This window comes from Canis lupus, chromosome X (genome assembly GCF_011100685.1).
Source record: "Canis lupus familiaris isolate Mischka breed German Shepherd chromosome X, alternate assembly UU_Cfam_GSD_1.0, whole genome shotgun sequence".
NCBI classification, from domain to species: domain Eukaryota; kingdom Metazoa; phylum Chordata; class Mammalia; order Carnivora; family Canidae; genus Canis; species Canis lupus.
Genome location: NC_049260.1, coordinates 38,882,499 through 38,892,917, shown reverse-complemented (window position 1 = coordinate 38,892,917; position 10,419 = coordinate 38,882,499). Strand labels below are relative to the sequence as shown.

The 10,419-nt window shown below is 38.1% G+C and overlaps 1 pseudogene; it reads left to right on the top strand.

Moving 5' to 3' along the window:
• Positions 1 to 1,935: 1,935 nt before the first annotated feature.
• Positions 1,936 to 2,421, top strand: LOC119878105 (annotated as a pseudogene).
• Positions 2,422 to 10,419: the final 7,998 nt, after the last annotated feature.

Sequence of the window (10,419 nt, the reverse complement as noted above, 5' to 3'; positions counted from 1 at the left end):
TTAAGATTAACTAACTTGGGACTTGAATTACTTCTGCAAATTTCTTTCATAGAAGTACCTACCTTACTGTTTGAATTACCCAAAGATAGGAACTTTAGGGGGCCATCTTTATAGTTCTGCTTGCCACAGCTTTATATCTCAGTTTTCAAAATAATAAGTTGATACAATAGCAAAGTTGACTAATGAAATTTGTTTTTTATTAGCATCCTTATGATGTATGATTTAATATAATTGATATGTTTTAACCCATTACACTCACTATTCTTTTATGCTCAGATTGATCCATCTTTGGCTACCGGAAGTGTCTTCAGGTGGGCTCCTGAGTCATTTTGACAAGATCTCAGTAGTCTTTGATAGCCTCCTTTGCTGTGGCACAAGATATTCCAGGCTAACCTGGTACATTTCTTCCCTCAGTACTGGAATCTGCTCTTTTACAAGGAGCCCTGGCTCCTTTTAATGGAAGGTAGATTTGGAAATCACGATCTGGGCACTAGATTGCCATAATTTCTACTTTTTTTTAGTGGATGACACTAGAGAAATATGTCTTTTTCTGAAAGAGAAAAATAAATCACAATTTATACAGATATTTCCAGCTTGTTATAGGGTTTCCCCTTGATTTAACATTTGTGTTGATTTCATATTTGTATCTCTTTTCTCTGATGCTATATGATTTGATTTCTGCTAACCGTAACACAATTCCTTATTTGTTTTGTCCCATTTTATGCAACACATACATAAAATAGTTTCAAAATAACCATACTATATTACTATTAACAAGAGGGCCACTGAATTCGGTTTTATATTTCCTTGCAATTGTTTTTATTCCTAATCTATATCTACTAGGGATCACAGACAAATTATAGAAAAAATATTTTTTTTGGCTGTTGCTATTTCTTTAACAGTTTGCTGAGATATAATTCACATAACATATAATTCATCCGTTTAAAGTGTACTATTAGGGCACCTGGGTGGCTCAGTGGTTGAGCTTCTGCCTTCAGCTCAGGTCATGATCCCAGAGTCCTGGGATTGAGTCCCACATCAGACTCCTAATAGGGAGCCTGCTTCTCCCTCTGCCTGCCTCTCTTTCTATGTCTCTCATGAATAAATAAATAAAATAAAATCTTTAAAAATAACTAACTAAATAATAAAGTATACTATTCAGGGGCACCTGGGTGGCTTAGTCAGTTAAGCATCTGCCTTTGGCTCAGGTCATGCTCCCAGAGTCCCAGGATTGAGCCTTATGTCAGGCTACCTGCTCAGCTGGGAGTCTGCTTCTCATTCCCCTTTGCTCCTCCCCCATATAGTGTTCTGTCTCTTTCCCTCTCTAAAATAAATAAACAAGATCTTTTTTTTTAAGTGTACTGTTCAGATGATTATAATATAGTCACAAAATTGTGCAGCAATCAGCACAGCCTAATTTTAGGACATTTTCATCATCCCCCAAAAGAAACCCCATACCCATTATCAGACCCTCCTCATTCTTACCACTACACTACCAACCCTAAGCAATTACATATTTACTTTCTGTATGTATATATTTGCCTATTGTGCACATTTCATATAAATGGACTAATAAAATATGTGGCCTTTTGTGACTGGGTTCTCTAATATAGCATAATGCCTTCCAAGTTCATCCATATTGTAGAATATAAAAGTCTCTGTATATAATAGTCTATTCTATGGATATACCATATTTTGTTTATCTATTCCTCAGTTGATGGACATTTGGGGTATTTCCACCTTTCCTACCATAATATTATTAAAAATGTTGCTATAAGCATTCATGTACAAGTTTTTTTCATGCAGACACGTTGTCATTCCTCTTGAGAATATGATGTAAGGAGTACAGTTGCTGGGTCCCTCCTCTTCTAGTTTGTGGATCAGTTATGAACGATTGGTATTAATTCTCCTTTAAAAGTTTGGTAGAGCCCTTTTATGAAGAGGGCACCAAAGGCGAGGAAGGAAGTTCCTGCCCCTCCCAAAGCCGAAACCAAAGCAAGGGCTTTGAAAGCCAAAAAAGCGGTGGTGAAAGGCCTCCAGATCCCTACCCCTATGTCACCTGCATTCCAATGACCCAAGACCCTGCATCTCTGAAGGCAGCCGAAATATCCTCGAAAGAGCACCCCCAGGAGAAACAAGATTGACCACTATGCCGTCAAGTTCCCCCCCGCGACTACCCAGTCAGCCATGAAGAAAATAGAAGACAACAACACACTCGTGTTCATTGTGGATGTCAAGGCCAACAAGCACCAGATCACACAGGCTGTGAAGAAGCTCTATGACATTGATATCGCCAAGGTCAACACCTTGATCAGGCCTGATAGACAGAAGAAGGCACATGTTCGACTGGCTCCTGACTGTGATGCTTTGAACATTGCCAACAAAACTGGGATCACGGGGGACTCCTGGTTGGCTCAGTAAAGAGTCTGCCTTTGGCTCAGAGTGTGGTCCCAGGGTCCTGAGATCGAGTCCCACATTGGGCTCCCTGCTTATCCCTCTGCCTATGTCTCTGCCTCTCTCTCTCTCTGTCTCTCAAGAATAAATAAATAAAATCTTTTTAAAAAACAAAACAAGAACAAAATTGGAATCATCTAAACTGAGTGGAGCTGGCTATAAATCTAAATATAAATTTTTTCACCATAGAAAAAAAATTTGAAAGAATTCACCAGTGCAGCCATCTGGGCCTGGCCTTTTCTTTGGAGTAATTTGTAAATTACTAATTCAACTTCTTCACCTTTGTTCATCTATTCAGATTTTCTATTTCTTCTCAAGTCAGATTTGGTAGTTTGTGTTTTTCTAGGAATTTGTCTAGTACACACCTAACATATCTACTTCATTGATATACAGTGGTTCATAGTACCACCTGATAATGCATTTTATTTCTCTAAGGTTGATAGCAATATCCCCTGCTTCATTTCTGATTTTAGTAATTTGAATCTTCTTTATCTTAGCCATCCAGTTAAATGTTTACCAATTTTGCTGATCTTTTCAAAGAACCAACGTTTGGTTTCACTGATTTTTCTCTGGTGTTTTCTATTCTCTATTTCATTTATTTCTACTTGAATCTTTCCTCTTTCCTTCCCTCTGCCTGCTTTGGTTTAGTTCTATTTCTTCTTTTTCTAGTGCCTTATGGTAGAAGGTTAACTTAATCCGAAATCTTTCTTCATTTCTTTTTTATTTTTATTTAAAGATTTTATTTATTTATTCATGAAAGACACAGAAGGAGAGAGGCAGAGACACAGGCAAAGGGCTCCATGCCGGAACCCTGATGTGGGACTTGATCCCGGAACTCCGGGATCACGCCCCGAGCCAAAGGCAGACGCTAAACCGCTGGGCCACCCAGGAGTCCCTCTTTCTTCATTTCTAATGTGGGTATTGACAGCTCTAAATTTCTTTCTAAGCACCGCTTAGCTGCATTCAGTGACTTTTGGTACATTGTGGTTTTGTTTTCATTTATCTCAGTGTTTTCTAATTTCTTTTTTTATTTTCTCTTTGACACATTGGTTATTTAGGAGTGTGTTGTTTAATTTCTACTTATTTGTGACTTTTCTAATTTTCTTCTGCTATTGATTTTCATTTTTTAATTTTTTCAAAGATTTTCTTTTAATTTTTCAGTGAGCTCTACACCCAATGTGGGGCTCTAACTCATGACCCTGAGATCAAGAGTCACATGCTTTACTGACTGAGCCAGCCAGGCACCAATGTTGATTTTAAATTTCAGTTTGTTGTGGTTAGAGAACATGCTTTGTGTGATTTCACTTCTTTTAAATGTATTGAGACTTTTATTATGACCTAATGTGTGACCTACCTTATAAAATATTCCATGTACACTTGAGAAGAATATGAATTATACTGGTAACTGATGGACACGATGGGTGGTCTATAGATGCAGGGGTAAGGTATATGGAAATAAGACAAGTTAAACTATCACAAACTCACTGGACTAACTGAGGTTCAGTAGTTTATCTTGAATGAATGTTCTTGAGATTGCTGTATAACCCTTTGGTTCATTTCCTGAGTTCTAAGAAAGCTTCATTTTGACAATTACTGCTTTTGTTTTAACTGCTTTTTTGGAAGAGAGATTTACAGAGGTCCTTGCTGTGCCATTCGAGAAGTCCCACCTCCAAATATTGTTCTAAAGACACTTGAAATAATTCTCTATGATTATGGCAGAAACTTGAGGTATATCAGGTTCATTCATTTCATTTCTTTTTATATTTAAAGAGTGCCTTTTTTTCTTCTTGATGTGATTTTTTTAAGTTGTGTAAATCATTTGCATGTTTCCAAAATCGAATCTATGAAACAAGACATCTACAGAAAGATCCAGCTTTTATCACTGCCTCTTCCTCCCCTATTGGTTACCACTTTGAAAATAAACCCATATAGCTACATATAAATATTCTTTCCTTTCCATTTCTCCTTACCTGTTTTTAACAACACATCCTGGAGTTCATTCCATAGTGGAATACAGAGCTTGTCTTCACTTGCAAGGGTTTTGAAAAATTGCAAGAAAAAAATTATTTGAGCTTAACAAAATCTCATTTTGGATAAATAATAGGTAAACAACATTTTGCCAAATACTTCAAATTTATCAGCTAATTACAGGTATGATTTCTTGTTTAGATTCCTAAATCTTCAAGTATCAGCAATCTTTCTCTGGCTGTGTGAGGCTAGTTCAGGGATTTGGTCTTTTGTTTTAGAGTCTTCATTTTTTGGTCTCTTGTAACCACTTCTTTTTTTTTCCATGTAGGTCACCAATAGCTTACAGACTCTCTCAGTAATTTCTCCACGTCACAGTGTTGAATGCAAGATGGATGAGAGTCAAGATATCTAAAGAAGGCTAAGGTAACACATGGTGAGAAGCAGATCAATACAAAGGAAATTGGTTAATTTTCCACTGGCACACTAAGGTTTACTTTGGAATGTCTCAGAGGGCATTTTTATTTTAAAGTAATAATTTGACAACTGTGTTTTAATATGGAAGTAGAAATAAATTAGAAAAAATAGAAAAAATCATCCTGGTAGAACCTAGCTATTAAATGTCACCAGGTTTAGTAGAACCTAGGTATTAAATGACACCAGATTTAGCAAATCAAAGTACAGGCCACATAGTTAAATTTGAATTTCAGGTAAGCAATGAATAGTTTTTTTTTTTTTTTTTAGTATAAGTATGTTCCAACTATTATACTAAAAATTATTCATTATTTATCTGAAATTCAAATTTAACTGAGCATCCTATATTTCATTTGGCAATCCTATTTGGAACCCAAATCAAGTAAGTAATATGGACTCATCCTGGTGTTCAGTGTCTGCAATGAAGAAGTAGGCTGGGCTAATGTGGAATCATCTCCTCAAAGCTCTTAGTGACGAAGTTTTGTCCTAGAAGAAAACTGGCTTAGGCTTCTTTCTGGCTTATCTCTTGTTTTTCCAGTTTAGACACCCCCACCCTCCATTCACATCGGAATATCTACAATCCCATACATTGACCACACAGCCATTATTTTGCATATACTACTCCTTATACTCTTCCTACCTCCTTCCCTCATTCTCTATTTAACTAATTCCCACTGGCCCTTAGAACAAGTTTCCAACCCCAATGCAGTGAGTGAAGGCCAAATAGAAGTACTATGCTCACTTCCATTTTCTTAAAAGAGGTGACCATCTTGGTCTTTCATTTTTCTCCTTTATATAAAGACACAGGTTCAAAGAAATAATTTTCTACTACAAGAAAACAACTATTTGAGTGTGATGATGAATGTCAATTATATCTCAATTTTTAAAAAATGGCAACTGATTCTCATTCCCAATGTCAGGGCAGCCTGAAGTAATAGTGGGGATCATTATTATCTGGCTGGCTTAAAACCCTTCTAAAAAAAGATAGCCACAACTCAATCATACCAAATGTTGCCACATGGAAACACATGCCTAATATCATCAGATCATTTGGTTTTTCAAGAAAAGCCAAAAAAACCCACAATTTTTCTCTCTGTGTGAAATCTTCCAATTTATGAATGTTAGCTCTCTCCCTCTTTTAAAAAATCTAGGTAGGCCAAATAAAACTCACTTTCAGGGTGGATTGAGCTATAGGGCCACCAGTTCGAGATCTTAAATGTTCAAATCCAACATCATTTTTCAGAGGTCTGCTTTCATTGCATTTCTCTGGGCTGCACTAATATCTTGTGCTTAACTCTCTGGGCACTGTAGGGCACCTGTCTGCTTTCTTGTTGTTCTCCTTGAAGCCATAAATTTTGCATTTTATTTTCTTAATCTCAGCAACTAGCTGCTACATCTGAGATGTAGCAGGCATCTAAATCAGCAAATGAATGATTGAGTGAGTGAGTGAATGCATGTAGGTCACCCCTTTTCCTCAGTCAGAATATGGAATTTTCAAGAACAGATGAACACTAATGGTCCTTTCCCATTCCCAGAATAAGGCAAGAATGGTAAAATAATTACTTTGGATGTGAAATTAGAAGCATTTTGCAATTTGAGGCTGGTAAACTGTGGAAATTTAATAGTTTGATTGCTTTTTGGAAACCACATGTGAAGCAGACAATCAAGCTTCTAGAATTTGGCACTGTTTTATAGTTCTATTTGCAGTGGTTTTAAAATAATGTGGCTTATATTCAGTACAAGTGCATTTTTGTTAATATTTTATCAGAGAGTTATTGTTTTCCCTTTGAATATGTCTCATTATGGGTGCTGCTGCATTATTAAGTATAAATGTGTTACATCCAAGGACCAATTTTCCTATCCCTGTGGTATGTACTTCTGATTCTATAATAGAAGTCAATGGGTAAGTCAGATTCATTTAATCCAAATTTACTTTACAGCACATTTTTTAGAATGCACGTGTTCTTTCCTTTGAGGAGTACCTGTGTATTCACATAATATATATCGTGTTCTGCAGCAGAATAAAGCAAGCAAATGCAGCCAAGTTCATTGTCAACACAATGGAGCAGCTGCATGGTGACTGCAGACATCATTGGATGCATCACCTGGGACTCTTAGCCATTGGTACAATCAAGAATAAATCTTCCAAATTTTTGCCAGGAAACAGTAACATGTCCCATATACATGCTGGGATCTACATGCCTCTTTCTGGCAAATGTTTTAAGCCAAATATAATGACTCAACTCTGTTAAAAAGTAGTTATGTTTCAACTCTTTCTGCAGAAACACTATCCAAGGACTGGAGGGCTTTTTGTGTATTTAGTAACTATTTTATGAATTTACAAGCAATCATGGTTTTATTATTATTTTTTAAAGATTTGATTTATTTGAGAAAAAAAGTGTGAGAGAGAGAGGTCATGAGCAGGGGAGGATCAGAGGGAGATGAAGAAGCAGACTCCCTGCTGAGCAGGGAGCCTGACATGAGGCTCGATCCCAGGACCCCGGATCATGACCTGAGCTGAAGACAGACACTTAACCGCCTGAGCCACCCAGGCGCCCCTAAGCAATCATAGTTTTAAAATTCTGATGCATTAAGTTAGACATGCCTTGGGCAGATGAGAAGCACACACGCACAGCCATCCTCTGCCACATTGCTTAGCTGAAACCTAATTGCATAGGGAAGCTTTTGGTGGATAAGGAAAAATTTACCCTAGATCCGGGATTCACCTCCGCCCTCTATTATGTTTGAAATCATTGTGTTTCCTAGAGGAGAAATGCTAGAGGAGAGTTATTATTATTTTTTAAAAAGATTTTATTTATTCATTCATGAGAGAGACAGAGACAGGCAGAGGGAGAAGCAGGCTCCCCGCAGGGACCCCAATGCAGGACTCCATCCCAGGACCTCAGGATCATGACCTGAGCCTAAGGCAGACTCTCAATCACTGAGCCATCCAGACATCCCTCTAGAGAATTAAAAATATAATGAATTGTTGAGATGAACAGCATGACAGAGTAGAATCTTGTAGGTGCATCCAGCGAGGAAGTTGACATCAAGAAGGAAGAGAGTTCTCCCTTCAGTAAATCTTGAGGCAGGACCACATTCCAGAAGGCTTCTGTGCAGGCCCCAGCGCCTGCTCTCCTGCTACACACTGTGTGCCAGACTCTTTCTGGCACCTGCACTGTGCCTCTTGGAAATTAACCCTTGCCTGATATTTGGAAAATAGCAAACATTAACAACTTGGGAACGAGAACATATACAAGGGGAGGAGCTTTGCAAATAGATTTTAAAATGTACTAGAATTTTTTTTTCTCCTCCCCAGTAGTTGGACTTAAGAAATTCCAAGAATAGTCAGATAAAGGAAATTGGTTTTCTTTTTTGTTGTGGTGGTGGTGGCTTTTAACTGTTCTGTCATAAATTGGTTTTTCACAGGGGAAGAATGGTTAGATTAAATTAGTTTTCCCCAAACTGTGATGCGAGATCTTCAGACAACTGCCATGGACATCAGGTAGGAGCTTGATAAAATTAAAAATCCTACCTTAAAAAAATAAAAAATAAAAAATAAATAAAAATCCTTGTGTCCTGGCCTACAGAGTGAGTCTCTGGGTCCCACCAATCTGCCAAGTCGACCTGCTTCTGAGGTACATCAGAGTTTGAGATCCACTGGGCTAGGTGGATATGAGGGCCCCTCCTCCTACAAAATTCTGTGAGGTTTGGAAGGTCTTTCCAAAGGTAAGCTTGTTGGTAATGGGAATTTCTATTCCTCCTTTGCATTAAATTTACTAAGCCTGAAACTGGCTTCTTCAAATAGGATTTAGTTTACAGATGAGGTGTGGTATCTAGACATCTGGTCACTCTTGGGTTATGTGAACAGATAGCACTTGAGCATTTACTCAGGGAATTTGATTTGGAATAGACCAATCAAGTAACCTGAGTCTTAGTGATTCTCATGATATCTGGGAGGCTACTTAGTCTACGTTTTTCACGCACCTTCTGTTTAACTTCAACAAATCCAAATTCATTCAGATTAGTTCCTCCCTGCATAGACTTTATTTGTCTTCAAAACCTATAAGAGATTGAAGAAAACTTTCCAGAGAACCATGTAAGGCCTTAAAAATTCAGCAGGGAAGTTGACATCAAGAGGGAAGGGAGTTCTTGCTTCAGCAAATCTTTCCCTCTATACTATTGTCAGATTAGAACAAACCTTGCTTCCAGCTGGTAAGGTTGTGGAGCAATTGGAACTCTCATATATTATTGATGGGAGTGGGAAACGGTGCACCCACTTTAGAAAAAGATTTGGCAGTTCTTTAAATTTAAAGATGCACCTTTCCTATGACCTAGCAATTGCACTCCTAGGTATTTAGCTCGTGTTCATACAAAGACTTGTACTGAAATATTCTAAGCACCTGCATTCATAATAGGCAAAAACTGGAAACAGCCTAGGTGTTCATCAACAGAACGGCTAAATAAACTGTGATATATTTGTACAAGGGAAAATATCCACTGCTAATATACCCAAGACATAGATGAATTTCAAAACATTGTGCTGAATGAAAGAAGCCGTACACAAAAGATTACATACTGTATGATCCCATTTACATGTTCCCGGGTCTGTTTATTTGCAGTTCCAGGCTGTTCCACAGAAGAAACTCTGGCAGAGGGCCTGGGCTGGAAACAGCACCCAATTACAATAATAACCACCATTACTGAATGCTTAAGGGCCTGGCACTAATCTAAAATTGGAGTATTACTCCTATTTTATGGATGAGAAAACTGGGTTTCAGTCAGAACATATGACTTGCCCAAAGCTTTATAGAAAATAGGCACTCTAGCTAGGTCATTTCTATCCCAAGACTGTCTTTTTTCCAAAGCAGCACTTAGGGGTGCTTTTGTCAAGAAGAGGGTATTGATGAGGCAGGAAGAGAAATGAAATCAGCCTTGGTCCTCTGCCTAAGGTGGAGGGGGTGCTTTGTGGGGTGGGCACTATGGAAGATCCACTATTGTCTGATAGATATTTCTTTCAGGGGTAGAAACTACCTTCACCCTACTTCGCAATCTATTGAGCAATTGCTAATTTGTTCCTCACAAAAGCCCAGAAGCTGATAAAGAAGTTGTCCTGGATAAATAAATTACAGGACTCAAGTCTCCTAACAGGATTTTGAACTGGTCCACAGGACCCATGTTAAACTTTCTGGTAGGCTAAGTTATTACGTAGGACAAAGATGTAAAATGTCTTACATGTTTTGGGGGGTTGCTTTTTTTATATGTAGTGGCTTCAGAAGGTACTAAACAAAGGGATATGTTTTCTAGTCTCAAATCAGGGAGTGAGAGTGGAGGTGTGTTGAGGTGGGGCGGGGGGAGGGCAAGGTGTTCAGAGTCTGTCCATTCTGTTTTTGTGGCAGCATAAATACATTTCTGTTATGGCTTAGACTAGTGATTCGAAAGCTGGCACTTCAGATTCCTTGACAATCCTAGGTATTTACCCAAGATGAACACCTTCTGAAGCCATAACAGATGAGTCTTTGACAT